Here is an 18,991-nt window from a genome sequence, read left to right on the forward strand (position 1 = left end):
TATGCACAGAAAGCTGTAAGTAATTTTCTGGTTTCAGGAAAGAGCTCTGAGGAAGGTGCAGACTGCACTTGTCTTTGGATGGGGTTTAGTAAACATTAAATAAAACCAAGAACCAGATTAGGAAGGGTTGGGGGTATGGTAGAAAAGAGCTTGAGTATGTCAACCACCTAAAACCGTCCCAAGCATAATCTTGGCTTGTCGTGTTAACTCCTTTCATCTTCTGTGCTGCGAATTAAGTTTTATTTTGTTCCCATTTTACAGATGACAAAAGAGGAGACCCAGAGGAATTGAATAACTTGCTCAAAGTCACATCGTGAGTGGGTAGCAGAGTTGGGAATGACACTTAAGTCTGTCCATCCCCAAAGACCTTGACCTCTCTGCCACAAAAATTAACGAATGTTTGGCTAGACAGAATATCTCATCTGGGATACTGATGATCCTCGTCTAGGGGAAGTCACTTGACCCCGGCTCATTTGAGTTCAGAGCTGGAACTAGACGGCGACCTTCCGCAGAGCTCATGTTTGCTGACATCTGTCACAGTGCTCCAGGCAGTTTACATACATCGTCTAATAAGACAGTCCCGCAAAGCAGGAGTTATTAGCCTGCAATTTCAGACAAGCAGACTGGGCAACAGAGACAATAAGCATTTTCCCAAAGTCACACTGCTCTAAGGTATATTTTCAGGGCTGCAGCTGCTCCACACACCTTCAAGAACATTCGATTACAAAGTCTGCTCCTACTTCTTCCCCTGACTCCCAGGGGAGACACAGCTCTACAGAGGCTTGACTGGCAGAGTCCAGGCTGGATTTCAACCTGCCGACTGAAATCGGTGCGTGGAGGCTTGACCCCAGGTTGATCCGACTCCAAAAGCTTGTTTCATTTCTCCTCCATCCCGTTGTTTTAGACTAGTGCCTCACAAACTTTTATGGCTCCAGACCGTTCTGTTGAGAGAAAAGATTGTAACGGTCCATCCATTTCAACCCTCCAATGGAAGAGCAACTAGGTTGTAAGAAGGAGAGATTGTTTACATGTAGATGTTTTATTTCGCTGTAGCTGTGGTGAACAATGATGCATACCAGGTCATGAAATCTGTTTATTAGGAAAAAAAATAAGTCAAAGTGGTGATGCCAAGTGTTTTCACAGCCGGACCTCTAAGGAGAGGATGAAATAAAATTCTGTGCATCCTCTATTTTAAGTTTATAAACTCCTAGTAAGAAGACCTGAATGGTACATAAAAATGGAAGTTGGCGAAGGAGTTGCATGTTTGAATTAGCTCACAGGCACCAGAGACCTCACTTTGAAAACCACTTCCTTAAACAAAAACAAAAGTCAGACCACAGTGGCTTTCTCTGAATTCCCAGTACCAATCCTAGTATGGGAATATTCGGGAGCATTTATTACGGAGTGCACAGACAAGCTGCTCCCCATTCTTTCCAGATATAGACACTTTTCTGAGCTATGTCCACATGACAGTGGCTTGCCGAGGCACACAAACCACAGGCACAAATCTGAAATGACAGCAGCCCTCTCGGTTACAGAGGAGGAGATAACACGAATGTAGAACCGGAAGCAACTGTGAGGACTGGAATCAGATCATCCCATAAGAAACGATAAAACAGTTGTTATAGCTGTACCAGAAATATGATAAGCCAGAAAGAGTGGAGACAAATGACTTGATTGAAGTTCTAGGGAAAAAAAAATAGATTCCACGTGTCTTAAATGCAGATATTGTTCTCAAAAGACCATGTTTAATAGCTGAGTGAAGCAAAGAACAAAATAAATGCCCTTCGGGGAGAAATAGAGAACCTGAAGCCAATAACTGCCTCCTCCACGTTTATGGCTTTTCCTGACTGAGCAGCTATTGGCTCAAACTTAATCGAGTTAAGACATTTATTACCACATTTTCTTTTTACCTAGCTTCTTGTTGGCCTCCTTAGCTAATTTTTTGAGTCCAGTACCTGTCCTTCAGGCTATCTTTCCATAAAAAAAAAAAAGGCAGCAAAATGCTGGGTGCGGTGGCTCACACCTCTAATCCCAGCACTTTGGGAGGTCAAGGCAGACGGATCACCTGAGGTCGGGAGTTCAGGACCAGCCTGACCAACATGGAGAAACCCTTTCTCTACTAAAAGTACAAAATTAGCCAGGTGTGGTGGTTCATGTCTGTAATGCCAGCTACTCAGGGGGCTGAGGCAGGAAAATCGCTTGAATCCACGAGGTGGAGGCTGCGGTGAGCAGAGATTGCACCATGGCACTCCAGCCTGGACAGTAAGAGTGAAATTTGTCTCAAAAAAAAAAAAAAAAAAAAAAAAGGGCAGCAAAATGATGAACTTTTCTTCATTCTTCTGGGCAAAGAAGTGCCAATCTCATTTGCTTTTTGGAGAGGGGATCCTATTCTTCTCTTTGCGCAATCCTCACTCTGATCAAGAGCGTGCGGCACCTGGATCTGGTGATTTAGACGTTCTCTGACCCCAAGTTCACTCCTCAAGGATTCCTTTCTATTTGGACTGAGGGCCATGGCTGTCTTTTCAGTGATAAATGGCCCCTTTACTCGTTCTCAGTTTGCTGCTCTTCGTTTTCGTCTCGTTGCATTTTCCAACTCCGTCTGTGCCCCAGCTGTGTTCTCAACAATACCTCAACTTGATGGGGCTTGGCACTTGTGTCTTTTAGTCAATGGTGTGCCATGAATAAAGCTTGTAAAAGCTGCTTCCTGGGAAACTGTTAACATGGTTTCATTCCACAGGCCAAGTTTTGCAGCCCTTTGCTATCCTCATCTATAGTAGACCAACCCAAAGTTCCCAATTGCCTTTTATAAAAGAGCAGGGAACTCCATGGTTCCTGGCAGTGGGTGCTGAAATTTGACATTTCTACCAGTAAGAAAAGATAAGAAAATATTTCTTCTTTTACCTTGCCCCTTGTCCTGAATGCCTGGCTTACCAAAGGTTAAAAAAAAAAAAAAAAAAAAAAGAATTAAAATCTAATGCATCTCAACTAATGTGAGCAACCAGCAATTTTGCTGTTTTAGCCAAAGAATTCTACCCCTCACCCCCCATTAAGTAGTAAGCAGGCCAAATAAGGAAATGATTACTCTTGTCAAGTTCGCTCACCGTAATTTGGTTGGCAAGCTTTAGCCAATATGATATAACAGAATTTCAACACTGGAAGAGATTCAGAAAGTCACATAGTCCAACCATCCAACAATGTTTGAATGTCCTCTTCACAGCAGCGGCTCTGAAACCTGGCTGCACATCGCAATCACTGCAGGCACTTGTTCAAAATAAAAGTCAGTGGGCCTCACCCCTGTGAGATTCTGATGCAGTAGGCCTGGCTCTGTGCTGGCCCCACAACCAGCCCTACCATCAGTAGCATCATCTCCACTTTACAGATGACTAAGTGGAGAATCACACAAACTATCATGCCCCAAACCACACATATTTTGAATTACACCCTGGCGAACTGATGCAGCCACTCCACAAAACAGCGCTGCAGGGTTTGGGGGCCCTGCCAAGTATCAAAACCCTTTGCCTGGTCTTCTCCAGCACCTGGCCCTCCCTATCTTCCAAAGCATTCGAACTTGGGCAGCTCTGACTGTTACAACATGTGGTCCTCAGTCTCCATGGAAGAATCTACTGCTACCCCTGGGAAAGACACAGAGCCGGTCTAACCACTGGTGAGCCTTCGGGTGTTGGAAGATGGCACCCATGGGTCTCTTCCAAGATCTCTTCTCCAAACCCAACATCTTCCTCCTCTTGTAAGAGCTCCCTTATGGCTGGTTCTGCCCTTTCCCCAGTGGATTCCCTCTCCTGAGGATGGATCTGACTTTGGGATTTAGAATTCAGTAAATCTAAGTTCCAGTGCAAGCTCTTCCTCTTACTACCTGTGTGGTTTGGGGCATGATAGTTAGCTTGTGTGATCCTCCACTTAGTCATCTGTAAAGTGGAGATGATGCTACTGATTGTAGGGCTGGTTGTAGGGCCAGCACAGAGCCTGTCACACAGCAGGTCCACAGGTCAGTCTCCTTCCAACCCCTGGTTTGCCCAGCTTTCTCTTGGAATATAATGTTTTGATCAGCATTGTTGAATAGAAATGTTATGTGAGTCACATATATAATTTTTTACATATATACTTTTTTTTTGAGGCAGGGTCCCAATCCCATAGTCCAGGGTAGAGTGCAGTGGCGCAATCTCGGCTCATTGCAGCCTCAGCTTCCCAAGTGCATGTGATCCTCCCACATCAGCCTCCTGAGTAGCTGGGACTACAGAAGTGCACCACCACACCTGGCTAATTTTTTGTATTTTTTTTAGTAGCGATGGGATCTCACCTTGTTGCCCAGGCTAGTCTCAAACTCCTGCGCTCAAGCAATCCAACCTCCTCAGCCTCCCAAAGTGTTGGGATTACAGGCATATATATGAGCCCCCTGCACCAAGAAACATATACATGCTTTTAAACTTTCTAGTAACCACATTGAAGAGTAAACAGAAACAGGTAACATTCTTTTTTTTTTTTTCTTTTTTTTTTCTTTTTTCTTTTTTTTTTTTGAGACGGAGTTTCGCTCTTGTTACCCAGGTTGGAGTGCAATGGCGCGATCTCGGCTCACTGCAACCTCCGCTTCCTGGGTTCAGGCAATTCTCCTGCCTCAGCCTCCTAAGTAGCTGGGATTACAGGCACGTGCCACCACGCCCAGCTAATTTTTTGTATTTTTAGTAGAGACGGGGTTTCACCATGTTGACCAGGATGGTCTCGATCTCTCGACCTCGTGATCCACCCGCCTCGGTCTCCCAAAGTGCTGGGATTACAGGCTTGAGCCACCACGCCCGGCCCAGGTAACATTCATTTTAACAACATATCCTATTCAACCCAATATACCTAAAATATCATTTCAACATACAATCAATAATAAAGTCTTAAATTCTTTTTTTTCACCCTAATTCTTCAAAATCTGGTGTGTATTTCACACCTACAGCACATTTCAATTCAGACTATCCTCATTTCAAGTGTTCAGGAGCTACATGTGGCCACCATATTGGACAGTGCAGGCTTAAGGCAGTAACTAATCCTAAGCTGTGCTTGTAGCCTTTCCACTCTCAGGAACCGTGCTCTTTCTGCTTTTGTCTTTGCAAAGTTTCTTGCCAGGCACGGTGGCTCACATCTGTAATTCCAGCACTTTGGGAGGCCAAGGCAGGTGGATTACCTGAGTTCAGGAGTTCAAGACCAGCCTGACCAACATGGAGAAATCCCATCTCGACTAAAAATACAAAATTAGTGTGGCATGGTGGCACATGCCTGTAATCCCAGATACTCAGGAGCTGAGGCAGGAGAATCACTCGAACCCAGGAAGGTGGAGATTGTAGTGAGCTGAGATCCACATCTTGTCCCGCTGAAAGGTTTCCAGGGGCGATAATATGCATAGAGCTGAAACCGCCTGTGATAACAATGCCTTCTTCTGGAATACCTCCTGAAGGTCCTGCCTGAGGCTTCTTTACAGTTAACTTACTTCTAAGTAGAAGGAGTACTCTCCAAAATAATGATAAGGAGTATGGTATGGTAAATAAACCAGCAACATAGTCATTTATTGCCAAGTGTTACATGCTGTTCATAATTACATGAGCTAGACTTTTAGTTGACTGGCAGCCCTGTAGGTCTGTTTACACCAGCATTACCACAAAACACGTGAGTAATGCGTTGTGCTATGATGTTACAATGACTATAGCATTACAACAGCTATGTGTCACTAAATGATAGGAACTTTTCAGCTCCATGATAATCTTATATATACGGAGACCCCTGTCATACATGCAGTCCATCACTGATCAGAGCGTTATGTGGCACATGACTGTAGCTGTTTATAGTCGGTATCCCTTCTGATTGGGTGACCTGTGCCATTTTTGATGTTAAATATTTTGAGCATTGCCTCTTGGAACAAAGTATGAGAATGACAGAGCCAGTCGGGCACGGTGGCTCACGCTTGTAATTCCAGCACTTTGGGAGGCTGAGGCGGGCAGTTCACGAGTTCGGGAGATTGAGACCATCCTGGCTAACACAGTGAAACTACATCTCTACTAAAAATACAAATAAAATTAGCTAGGCATGGTGCCACACACCTGTAGTCCCAGCTACTCAGGAGGCAGAGGCAGGAGAATTGTTTGAACCCGGGAGGCAGAGGTGGCAGTGAGCCGAAATTGCACCACTGCATTCCAGCCTGGGCGGCAGAGCGAGACTCCATCTCAAAAAAAAAAAAAAAAAAAAAAACCAGAGCCCAGCTATAACCTTAGGGATGTCCATACTCACAGAAATAGCTGTATCCTTAAGAATGGCAACAGGGTTGCTGAGTACAGGCCAAAATAATGATAAAAAGTATAGTACAGTAAATATGTAAACCAGTAACCTAGTTGTTTATTATTATCAAGTATTAGGTATTGTTTTCTTTTTCAGTTTTTTATGCATTGTGCATAATTGTATGTGCTGTGCTTTTATATGACTGGCAGTACAGTACATTTGTTTACATCAACATCACTGCAAACACGTCGCACATGTAACTACAACACAATTAAGTCATCTGCAACATCATTAGGCAATAGCCATTTTCCAGCTCCATTGCATGCTTATGGGACCACTGTTGTATTTGTTCTCCCTTCCTGACTGAAATGTCGTTATGTGATACACGAATATACAACATAAACTCTTATTATTTTACTTTGTGGCTTCTTCGCATGGCAGTCATCTGAACCTTATTCCTAAATTTGGGGAATTCCCCACTGCTATAGTCTGAATATTTATGTCCCTCCAAAATTCATACATTTAAACCTAATCCCCAAAGTGATGATGTTAAGAGATGGGGACTTTGTCACTGCTGTATGTAGAAACTAAATAAAAAGGAGATGGGGATTTGGGGAGGTGATTAGGTCATGAGGGTGCCCCCATTGTGGATGGTTTAAGGGCTTGAGAGAGGGTTTTTGCCCCTTCTGCCATGTGAGGATGCAGTAATTCATTGCTGTCTATGAGAAACAGGCCCTCACCAGACACGGAGTCTGCCAGCTCTTGATCTTGGACTTCCTAACTTCCAGAACTGTGAGTGATAAATTTCCGTTGTTTATAAATTATCCAGTTGATGGTATTTTGTTACAGCAGCCTGAATGGACTAAGACACCCACTGTATATGTTTGGGGATTGGTGGGGTCCACTACTCCTCATGAAAGTCAAAAAGAAGGCAGATTCTTGCTTCATTCCTGCCCCAAACATGAGTTTGTTGACATGTGTCTCAGTATGGCAAACCAGATGCTCCTGCCCAGTGCTTTGATGCTCGCGGTGGGAGGGGAAGAAGCAGAAAGAGAAAACTATCCTTTCAACATTCAGGCTACACTATTACTTCAATACTGAGGCTTCCACGTGTACTTCCTGAATTGGGAGCCACAGCAAAGCTGGGACCTTGAGAGAACAATGGATGCTCATTACACGTGAAATACAAGTTTCAGGAGTGTACGATAAATCCCTTTCCTGCTCTAGTCTGATTCAGAGCTGCTTTCCACTGCTTGCAAGGTTAAGATGGTCGAGGTAGTGCTGGGAAGGCAGGTCGCCATGCAGTCCCAAAGTCTGTGCTTGTTACACCTCCTCTGAGAGCTCAAGGTAGGTCACCAACCATCTCATTCTTCCTGGGACTGAGGGGATTTCCTGGAATCTGGGACTTCCCGAGATCAAGCTAGACACACTGGGCAAACCCAGATAGTTGGTCCACCTAGTCTGAGCCCCGTGGACTTAAAAGAGCTTTGGCGTTCCACTTGGCTCCAAGTGAATTCATTAACATGTCACGGAGAAAAGGAAGGATCCCAGGAATGCCTTCTCCAGAGAGAGCTTCTGAAATCAAAGGCCCTCTGAGGAAATGTTTAGTAGGAGTCACTGATTTTATGAGAGTGACTCATTCGGAGCATTTTGATGTAAGCAGGGCTGGATTTACCAGCCAGCTACTGAAACCGAGCTTCAGAGGCCCTTGTTTGCCCTTGGAGGCCACGGAGGGGCCCAATGAATAGTCACGGGATCATATGGTTTTGCCCATTTTACAAAAGTAAGATTTTTTTTCTGCAGTAGGTTAAGATGCCTGTGTCTTTCTTTTCTGACTTCCCCTCCTATCAAGTGGTAGGTGTTGGCATGTCCAAGGGCATTTTTGAAAATTCCAGTAAGGGGTCCATTAAGCTTGGAATACATTTAGTTTGGATTTAATGGGATGCGCGCCTGAAGTCATAGTTACTTCCTTGTACAATTAAGCTCTTGCTGGCAGAGCTGGCGGGGGAAATGCACATATCCTACCTTGAGTATTTATCTGATGCCAAAGGGCTTCTTTAAATTTTAAATTTTATTTTATTTTTTTAGAGACAGGATCTCTAAAAAATATGTTACTTGGACTGGAATGCACTGGTTATTAACAGACATGATCATAGTTCACTGCAGCCTTGAACTCCTGGGTTCAAGCTATCCTCCCGAGTAGCTGAGGCTACAGGCACACACCACCATACCCAACTCTAAGTGCCTCTTATATCCACAGGGAAGAAATGTGGAATTATCCATAAGCTTCAGAACCTGAGCCTGGCTGTGGGGGGGAGCTAATAGACAACTCTGCAAAGGATAGGAGTCATTTTGAAAGGAAGCGTGGAGCTCTCACAAGAGAAGAAAGCTGGAGCAATAAACAATTTCTCTCTACACGAAGAGGGGCAGTCACATTCTCGTCTTAGATCCTTTATTTTGGACTCCAGTTGGTGTGAATTGAAACCGCCTTTTAGTTGGGAGCTACAGCAAGGCTGGGACCTTGAGAGCACAACGGATGCTCATTACACGTGAGATGAAAGTTGAGAAGGCGTGTACACCAAAAAGTGCTGGATTGATGGCGTCAGAAATTATATGCAGAGAGAGCCTGTTGCAGTGAAGAAGGTGGGGTTTGCCTCCCACAGGTGAGGCCCTTCTCCAGCCCCATGCCCAATATTACCATGGCCCTCATAAAAACACCATTTATCCTATTGTTTGTTTTTTGCTGCCTGGGAACTCAAGGGCAGGATCTTATTGATGATGTTCGTATCAGCAGCACCTGGCAGAGTGCCTGGGCCCAAAAGTACACTCCCAAGAAACATTTGCTGAATTTAATTACAACATCTTGCAGGTTCTCTGACCGTCCAGTGCCCCACTGCTTAATAAAGGTGAGTAAGAATGAGGTGCTCTCATAATAACAGACTTAAACAGACAATCAGCTGAGGGGTTTCTCGGACCACCGCTCCTTTCTCCTCCACGCCCATTGCCAGGAAGTGTGGACAACAACTCTCTGTGTCTGAAGCCAGGGATCCGTGGGGGTTGTAATAAAGATGAGAGTAGCAAGATTTGTGCCCTTTTGTAGAAGCCAAGGAAAGAAAAGAAAAGTGTTGTGGGAGAATAAGCAAAACAACAACAAAAACTGCACTGAAATTAAATCCGGCTGGGTACAGTGGCTCACGCCTGTAATCCTAGCACTTGGGGAAGCCGAGGAGGATGGATCACTCAGTCAGGAGTTCGATACCAGCCTGACCAACATGGCGAACCCCCGTCTCTACTAAAAATATAAAAATTAGCTGTACCCAGCTACTCAGGAGGTTGAGGCAGGAGAATTGCTTGAACCTGGGAGGTGGAGATTGCTGTGAACTAAGATCATGTCATTGCACTCCAGCCTGGGTGACAGAGTGAGACTCTGACTCAAAAAAAAAAAAAAGAAAAAGAAAATAGAAATTAAATCCATGTCTACTCTCACCTTTAAGCTCAAATCAGTTTTTAAAATTCTTAGAGCAGTGATCCTTAGATGGGTAGGTAGAGGCATCTTAGCACCAAGAACGCCTCTCAGGTGTGCCACCCAGTTTTACTCAATGCATGAAAACTGTCTGGGCTGCAGCTGGGAACACATATACTGCTATGATGATTCTCTTCCAGGTGGAACACTGATCACTGAAGTTCAGGGGCTGGAGTCTAGAATCGGGTCCTGAAAACAAAGAATGGAGTGTCCTGGAATTTGGGAGCCTTCGCCCTGCGAGCATGTAAGAAGGCTCCATGAGGGCAGTGAGAATTCCAAAGGGCCACCAGGGGTATGGGTGGGGATAATAATGTGGGCAATTAAACCCATGGACGTATGCTGTGAGATGAGAAGTCCCTACCGAGAGTGAGGGCTGCCACTTGGGATACAGTCTTAGTGTTTCATTGAAGTCAACTCTTTAACTTAGCTTCTCTGGAGTTTTTTGTTTCTTCATTTTTCCTTTAACCCTCACATTTGAAAGAATTTTAAATTTACAGAAAAGTTTCAAGAATAAGCACCCAGACTCACCAGTCCTTAATAATTTGCCACATTCGATTTATCATTCTATGTATCTACATTTTTTTTCTGAACTATTTGAGACTAAATTGTAGACATCATGTTCCATTTACCCCTAAATATTTCCATGTATACTTCCTGAGAACAAAGACTATTTTATGTAGCGACAGGACAGGGATCAAAATTAGGAGACACGGCTGGGCATTGGCTTATTCCTGTAATGCAGCACTTTGGGAGGCTGAGGCTGGAGGATCGCTTGAGCCCAGGAGTTCGGGACTAGCTTGGGCAAAATAGCAAGAGCCATCTCTACAGAAAAAATGAAAAAAGTATCCGGGCATGATGGAGTATGCCTGTGGTCCCAGCTACTTGGGAGGCTGAGGTGGGAGGATCACTTGCAGCCAGGAGGTCAAGGCTGCAGTGGGTGTCGCCACTGCACTCCAGCCTGGGCGACAGAGCAAGAGCCCTGTCTCAAAAAAAAAAAAAAAAGAAAAAGAAAAAAGAAAGAAAGAAAAAGAAAAAAAAGGGGGGCGGGGGGGAGGAAGCAACATGGATACAATAGTTTCAACATCCAAACCTATACTGGCTTTGCATTCGAATTTCGCCAGTTGTCCCAGTATCTCCTTGTCCTTAGCGGTGCCGCCCAGTGGAACTTTCCACAGTGATGGCAAGGGCTGCTGAGCGCTTAAAATGGGCCCAGTGCGACTGAGGACGTCCATCTTGAATTATATTGAATTTTGATTAATTCCAATTTAAAGAGCCACATGTCCCGCGTGGCTAATGTGTTCACAAAGTGGACAGTGCAGCTCGCTCTCCGGTTCCCACCGCACCTCGCCCCCTCTTCCTGGGTTTTAAATGAATAGCCTTGGCCGGGGAGCCCTGACGGATCCTCCTCCTCCTCAGCGCTCTCGCCGCCCAGGTGCGTCTCTTTGCTTTCACAGCGCGGACTTTTCTTCAACGAAGTTAGTGCACCTGCCGCGTGGCGGGCCTGGCTTCTCGGGCGGAAGCCGAAGCCCGGCGGCAGCGTGTCCTGCGGCCCCGAGGCTCCTCCGGGCGAAGGTAGGAGTCGCAGCGCTCCCCGGGGAGGCCGCGCCGGTCCCCCAAGGCGGCGGGAGAGCGGAGCGCGGGCACCACGCCTGCGGCATCGGGACGAGACTCCCTCCCCCGGGTCTCCTCCACCCCCTCGGGCTGAATTATGGCGATTCCCTGCGGTGTAGCCTTGTCCTTGGGAGTGGTAGTGAGTGACAGTCACGTTTGACACCGGCCGGGTCGGAACCGCACCTCGCGGCTGTGCCGGAGCAAGGGTGGCGAACTCTGCCCAGAGAGCCGCTGCGGTTCCCGGCCATCCGCACGGGCCCGAGGCTCGCCAGGGCGCCTGTGAGCGCCAGCCTGAGGGCGCAGGTGCAGGTGCGATTTCCTAAGTGAACTCTCTCTCTTCTTTCCTTTCTTCTATCCTCCTTTCTCTTTCCTTCCTTCCTTCTTTCATCCCTTCTCATTTCTTTCTTTCCCTCCTTCCTTCTCTCCTTCCTTCTTTTTTCTCCTTTCTCCTTTCTTCCTTCCTTTTTCTTTCTTTTCCTCTTTCTTTCTTTTCTTCTTTTAGAAAGAAATGTGTGTCTTTTTGTTTGTTAGCTTTCGAAACAAGGCCTCACTCTGTCGCCCCTGCTGGAGTGCAGTGGCACAATCAGGGATCACTGCAGCCTCCACTTCCCAGGCTGAAGCCATTCTCCTGCCTCAGCCTCCAGAGTAGCTGGGACTACAGGCTGCAACACCACTCCCAGCTACTTTTGTATTTTTTATAGAGATGGGGTTTTCCCATTGGCTGGTCTTAACCTCCTGGCTCAAAGTCATCTGTGGGTCTCGGCCTCCCAAAGTGCTGGGATTACAGGTATGAGCTGCCATGCCCGACCTTTTCTTTGCTTTCTTTTTTCTTCTTTTTTTCTTTTCTTTTCCGGCTTTTTCTTTTTTATTTCTCTCTGAGAGGGTCTCACTCTCGCCCAGGCTGCAGTGCAGTGGTGCAGATGGCTCACTGCAGCGTTGGCCTCCTGGGCTTAAGCAATCCTCCCACCTCGGATTCCAGAGTAGCTAATTTTTTATTTTTTTTTTTAACTTTTTGTAGAGATGGGGATCTCGCTGTGTTGCTCAGACTGGTGTCAAATTCCTGGACTCAAGCCATCCTTCCACCTCGGCCTCCCAAACTGTTGGGATTACAGGTGAGAGTCATTGAACCAAGTGAACTTTCTATTTTAAAACAGTTTCACATTTGCAAAAGTTTTGTGACACTAAACAAAGTTTCCATACACCTGGCACCAGGCTTCTTTCTTAACGTTTTACATAAGAAAGGTGCATTTGTCACTATTAATGAATCAATATGGATACATTGTTAAGTTTGTACTTTATTTCTGATCTTTCATTTTTACCTAATGCTTTTTTTCTGTTCCGGGATCTTATTATGTTACCCATTACCATTTAATGGGTTTGTCTCTTTATGATCCTTGTGGCTGTGAGAGTTTCCCAGGCTTTCCTTGTTTTTGATAATGTTGACAGTTTTGAAGAATATTGGTCAGGTGTTCTGTAGAGCGTGCCTCAATTAGGATTTGTATGATGTTTTCCTCATGACTAGCCTGGACTTACATGGCTTTGAGATGAAGCCCACAGAGGCAAAGTGCCATTTTTATCACGTCGTATCAAGGGTACATACTGTTAGCATGACTTAGCACTTGTCATTGTGATACCTGGCTTGGGGTAATGTTTGTTGGGTTTCTCCACTGTAGAGTTACTTTTTTTCTCCCTTTCCAAGCTGTGCTTTTTGAAGGTAGTCACTTTGTGCGGCTCACACTCAGTGATAGGGAGGTAAGCACAGTACCTAGAGGGCAGAGTATTTGCTTAAAATATTTGGAATTCTTCCACACCAGAGATTAGTCTGTTGTCCTTTATTTATTTGTTCAGTCATTCATTTATACTAGTATAGATTTATAGGTATATATTTTGTATTTTGGGTTATAATCCATTATTACTTTATCTTATTGCTTCAATTGTTCCAGCGTTGGCCACTGGGAGCCATTTCATTTGGGTCCTGTGTCCCTTCGACGTGCCCCTTCTTTGTGTAGCTGTTTCTGTTTCCACACTTACTTATGTCCTGGCAAAACAAGATGCTCTAGGTTTATCTTATATATTTCATGCTCCCGTCCTAGAATCAGCCATTTCTCTAAGGATCCCTGGTTGGTTGGTTGGTTGGTTGGTTTTTAACTGGGGAATGGTATTAGAAACCAAGATCTGGCTGCTAGTATGCTTGTTGGAACTGTAATATCATAGCCCTCTCTGACAGAGCAAGAAAATGTGTGTATCTTATGTACATCTCTAGATATTTCTTTATGTAACTATCTGTACCTATATTAAGCTAAACGTGAATTCATACTGACGACTCCAATTCTAATCCATTGCCATGCAGATTATTCTAACCTTCAACAGTGAGAAACCTGGTTTCTACCATCCATTTATTTAATTGTTCCATTCCAGTATATATGGATTACAGTATCAGAATTGTTCATCCATCCCTCTATAGCAACAACTTTATTAACTAGAGCACAGTGCTATGTAGTTGTCTTTGCCTTTAGTCTTGTAGATTCCACTCATTTCCACAGCTACTTGGGGCTCGGTGTGGTGGCTCACACTGGTAATTCCAGTACTTTGGGAGGCTGAGGCAGGCAGATCACTTGAGGTCAGGAGTTCAAGACCAGCCTGGATAACATGGCAAAACCCCATCTCTACTAAAAATACAAAAATTAGCCAGGTGTTGGGGCGGGTGCCCGTAATCCCAGCAACTTGGGAGGCTGAAGCAGAATTCCTTGAATGCAGGAAGTGGAGGTTGCAGGGAGCTGAGATCGTGTCACTGCGCTTTAGCCTGGGTGACAAAGCAAGATTCTCTCCAAACAAAAGCAAAACAACGAAACAAAGCTACTTAGGTCAGTACTTTCCCCTCCAATGGTGTCAGTGAGGTTTTTCATGTATTTGTAATAGACTTAGTTTGATTTGTCATATTCTACCTTCCATCCTTGTATTTCCCAACCTCCTAAATTATATTTTTGAGTTGATAGCATACATTGTTTCGTTCTTTTTTTTTTTTTCTTTCTTTTTTAGAAATAGGGTCTCACTCTGTTGCCCAGCCTGGGTGCAGTGGTGTGATCATAGCTTACTGCAGCCTCCAAACTCCTGGGCTCAAGCAGTCTTCCCACCTTGGCCTCCCAAAGGGCTGGGATTACAGGCATGAGCTATAGCACCTAGCCAAGCTTCATTCTTTGTGTTGTAAAGTCTTGTGGATTTTGACAAATGCATAGTGTCACATATCAACCACTACAGTATCATACAGAGGAGTTTCACTGCCCTGAAAATCCCCTGTGCTTCACTCAGTCAGACCTTCTCACATCCCCTGCCCACTGGCAACCACTGATTTTGTACTGTTTCTATAGTTTTGTAACATCATTGGAATGATACGCAATGAAGCCTTTTCAGACCGGCTTCTTTCATTTAGTAATATGAATTTCAGATTCATCCATGACTTTTTGTGACTTCATAGCTCATTTCTTTGTTACTGAATAATATTCCATTGCATGGATATACCACATTTGTTTATTCTTCATTTGTTTATTGGTTACTTCCAATGCTTGGAGAGTATGAATAGAGCAACTATAAACATTCATATGCAAGTTTTTGTGTGGACATCAGTTTTTGAATCAGGTAAATACCTAGAAGCACAACTGCTGTGTTGTAGGATAAGCCCCTGTTTAGCTTGTAAGAAACTGCTGAACTATCCTTGCAAGTGGGTATACTATGTTGCATTTCCACCAGTAATGGATGAAAGTTCCTGCTGCTCTATATCCTTGCCAGAAATTGATATTGTCAGTTTTGTTTGGTTTTTTGTTTTGTTTTGTTTTTGCCATTCTAATAGATGTGCAGTGGTAAGTCATTGTTTCAGGTTTTTGTGGGGAGTTTTTTGCCTTTTTGTTTTTTCCTTTTTGTGTAGAACGGGGTCTCGCTATACTGCCCAGACAGGTCTCGAACTCCTGGGCTCAAGCTATCCTCCCGTCTCTGCCTCCCTAAGAGCTGGGATTATAGGCGTGAACCACAGCACCTGGCTCAATCAGTTATTTTTTTAATGTGGGACTCTATGCCCCTCAAAGTGAAATGGCTTATAATATTAAACTACATGGAGATAGGATATAAAAACAATCAGAAAACAAATTAAGTAAAATGAACAGAAAATGGGTATTACCAGATACTAGGAGTAGCTTATCATTGTACTTCTATATTAAATTTAACTTTATGTTGCAAATACAGTTTCTTTTATCATTGAAAAGGAAGCATACAAGATTATTTTGGGAGACAAAATTTTTCCTGCCTCTAAATTTAAGTAGAAATTTACCTTGTGAACTTTAAACCTAATAGACATTGGGTATCGTAAAAGACGGCATCTCGACCAGTTTTACAACTGGTAACAACATACTTCACCCAGAAATTCATTATAGCTGCTTTCCCATCAGCCACTACTGCTGCATTCTAAGAGTTACAGTTTGCTGAAATGGTGACTAAGAGCATTAGTGTGTCTTTCCCTTAAGAATTTTAGAACAGGCATGACAATCTATACATGTTAAACCCTGAGAGATACTTATGAAATTGAATAAAGATGGTGTGGACACCATCTTACTTGGTGATGTGATTTTTCCCAATTGTTCTCAAAAATATCTTATGATTCTTCTGTACTGACCAACAGGAGAGTAAAAACCGTATCCACTGACACCCCAGCAGGCTTTTCTCTAGTATAGTTCTAACTTGGAATGCCTTACTTTTCATTTTGCCGTTCTTTGGAGAAGAGTTTGACTTTTTTTTTTTTTTTCTTGCCCAGGCTGGAGTGCAGTGGCATGGTCCTGGCTCACTGCAGCCTCCACCTCCCTAGTTCAAGTGATTCTCCTGCCACAGCTTCCCGAGTAGCTGGGATTATAGGTGCCCGTCACCACACCTGGCTAGTTTTTGTATTTTTAGTAGAGATAGGATTTCACCATGTTGGCCAGGTTGGTCTTGAACTTCTGACGTCAAGTGATCCACCCACCTGGGGCTCCCAAAATGTTGGGATTACAGGCGTGAGCCATCATGCCTGGCCGAGTCTGATTTTAATACATTTTTTTGAAGTGTACTGCTGGATGGAGGCTCCTAGATTTGAAGGAATCTCTGAAATTGAGATCTCCTCACTCTAGGTTTTATTTTGTGATGGCTGTGTATACAAAAGTTATTGCTAAGCAATTACTGTTCACTGAACAACTGTGGAGTGGCGCCGCGGGCCTGGAATGAGTAAGAGCCATAACTCCTTTACCTGAAATTAAAGGAGCAAAAGGGTCTTCATAATATTTCAAGTTAATTTCCACAGTATTATCTGAAGACAGGAGAGCAGTGGAAGGAAATGCAGGGGCCTGACAGGCCTATTTGTCTATCTCTGCTGTGAGATGCAGAAAAGCAAGTGAAGATTGCTATGTGCCCTGTTCTTATAAAGCTGCTATGCAGGGTGCCCTGTCAAAAAAAAAAAAAAAAGAGGAAAAAGAGTGTCAGTATCTATTTAGACAGAAAGACAATATGCTCTTTCCAGAGTGTCCATTTATGCCAATTTGCTGTGAAACTTTCCAAAGCTAATGAGATATAAAATGTGTTTTGTTGAGGGAAGAAGCTGATTAGTCTTTGGTTTGATTTTTAATGTAATTGGAAAGGAAAAGTACACAGCTTAGGTTTTGGAGGTAATTTCCATCCAGAGCCCTGTGAAAACATGATTGGACTCACGAAGGCCGTGGAGACCTGTGCCACTTGGCTGGGAGATCAACTGCAGCTGTGAAATGTAACTGCTCCTCCAGACTGGGAACTTTTTGGTGTTTATAGGGAGCCTCTCACCCCTCATTTATATCCTGGAACACTTTATTTTCTACAGATGGCTGTCATGCCTTTCAAAGGCAGTTCTGATTCTGGTAAGGGTTCTAGGACTTGGAGCTTTTCAGATAACCTTTATGCAGGGTTCTATATGTACACTCAAAACACTCAAGACTTCTAAAACACTTCACTTCTGACACTGTCTATCTGGAGCTAGCACTAGATCCCACAAATTAAGGGCTCAATCCCACAGACTGCCCTCACTTCAGATGCCAATTGCAAGTCCAGGTTGTCAACATCCAGCTGTAAATCGGAGGTTCCTACAACCTGTGAGATTCGATCATTTGCTAAAACAGCTTGCAGATCTCAGGAAAATGTGTTTACTGGATTATTATACAGGATATTATAAATGATACAAAGGAGCAGCCAGGTGTTGAGATAAATAGTGTGAATTCTGGAAGGGTTCCAAGCAGGAGCTTCTGTCTCTGTGGAGTTGGGGTGTGGCATCACCCTTCTGGCACATGAATGTGTTCATCAGCACGGAAGTTCTCTGAACCCTGTCTTTTAGGGATTTGTATGGAGGCTTCATCATGTAGGCATGATCAATTATTGACACCGTCCCCATCCCTATTCCCCTTCCCCTGGGGAGTGGGGTGCTGAAAGTTTGAAGCTTATAATCTTAGTCTGGTCTTGCCCATGACCAGCCCCCATCCAGGAGTGCATCCAGAATCACCTCATTAGAACAAAAGATACTCCTATCACCTGGGAAATTTCAAGTGATTTAGGAGCTCTGTGCCAGGAGCCAGAGGTAGAGACTAGATACATGGTTTTTTTGTTTGTTTGTTTGTTTGTTTGTTTGTTTGTTTGTTTGTTTGGAGAAGGTGTCTCACTCTGTTGCTCAGGCTGGAGTTCAGTGGCACTATCTCAGCTCACTGCAACCTCTGCCTCCCAAGTTCAAGCAATTCTCCTGCCTCCGCCTCCCAAGTAGCTGAAACTACAGGCACGTGCCACCATACCTAGCTAATTTTTGTATTTTTAGTAGAGACGGGGATTTGCCATGTTGCCTAGGCTGGTTTCAAACTCCTGACTTCCGGTTATCTGCCCACCTTGGCCTCCCAAAGTGCTGCGATTACAGGCAGGAGCCTCCACACCTGGCCTCAAATACGTGTTTTTTTTTTTTTAATGTCCATACCCTTTAGGCATGATTTTGCCAGTAATCAATAATTAATATATCAAACTTAGAGATAACCAGTATAAAACGCTGTTATATGATACATAGATTGTGAGCTGGTTGATATATAGCATTTGGTTTTATGGATGCTAGGAATCTTTAAAATCAATGTGAGTTGTTTATTTACAGATAGGACCATACCAAACTCTTTTGTTATCCTTGGAAATAGAAAAAGGGGCAGAAAAGTCAAATGATTAGGTCAAGAATCAAGAATCCTGTGGGTCTGTGTTCAAATTCTGGCTCTACCACTCACTAGCTGAGTGATCTTTGGCAAATTGCTTCTCAATGTCTCAGTTTCCTATCCATAAATTGGAGCTAATACCAATACGCACTTCAGAGTTGTTGTGAGGATTAAGTGAGATAATATAGAAAATATTTACCCGAATGAGTTATCAACCACAAACAAACAAACTTGGTTTGTGACATGGAAAAGGAAAACTGTTTAGTTTACTCCTTGGTAAAATTATTTAAGAGGACTAAAAGTAAAATTTTAAAAACACATTGACAATCTCGTGTCAGCTGACTGTCTTTGAGGCCCTGAGGGA

The 18,991-nt window shown here is 44.0% G+C and overlaps 1 long non-coding RNA gene across 1 annotated transcript in view; it reads left to right on the top strand.

Moving 5' to 3' along the window:
- LOC141585625 (uncharacterized) overlaps positions 1-10,034 on the top strand; it is a 39,100-nt gene extending 29,066 nt beyond the window's left edge. The window contains exons 8-9 of the long non-coding RNA XR_012519209.1: positions 262-9,179; positions 9,937-10,034. This is a non-coding gene — a long non-coding RNA (uncharacterized LOC141585625). The remainder of the gene's footprint in view (positions 1-261; positions 9,180-9,936) is intronic.
- Positions 10,035-18,991: the final 8,957 nt, after the last annotated feature.

Source organism: Saimiri boliviensis, chromosome 9, assembly GCF_048565385.1.
Source record: "Saimiri boliviensis isolate mSaiBol1 chromosome 9, mSaiBol1.pri, whole genome shotgun sequence".
NCBI lineage: Eukaryota > Metazoa > Chordata > Mammalia > Primates > Cebidae > Saimiri > Saimiri boliviensis.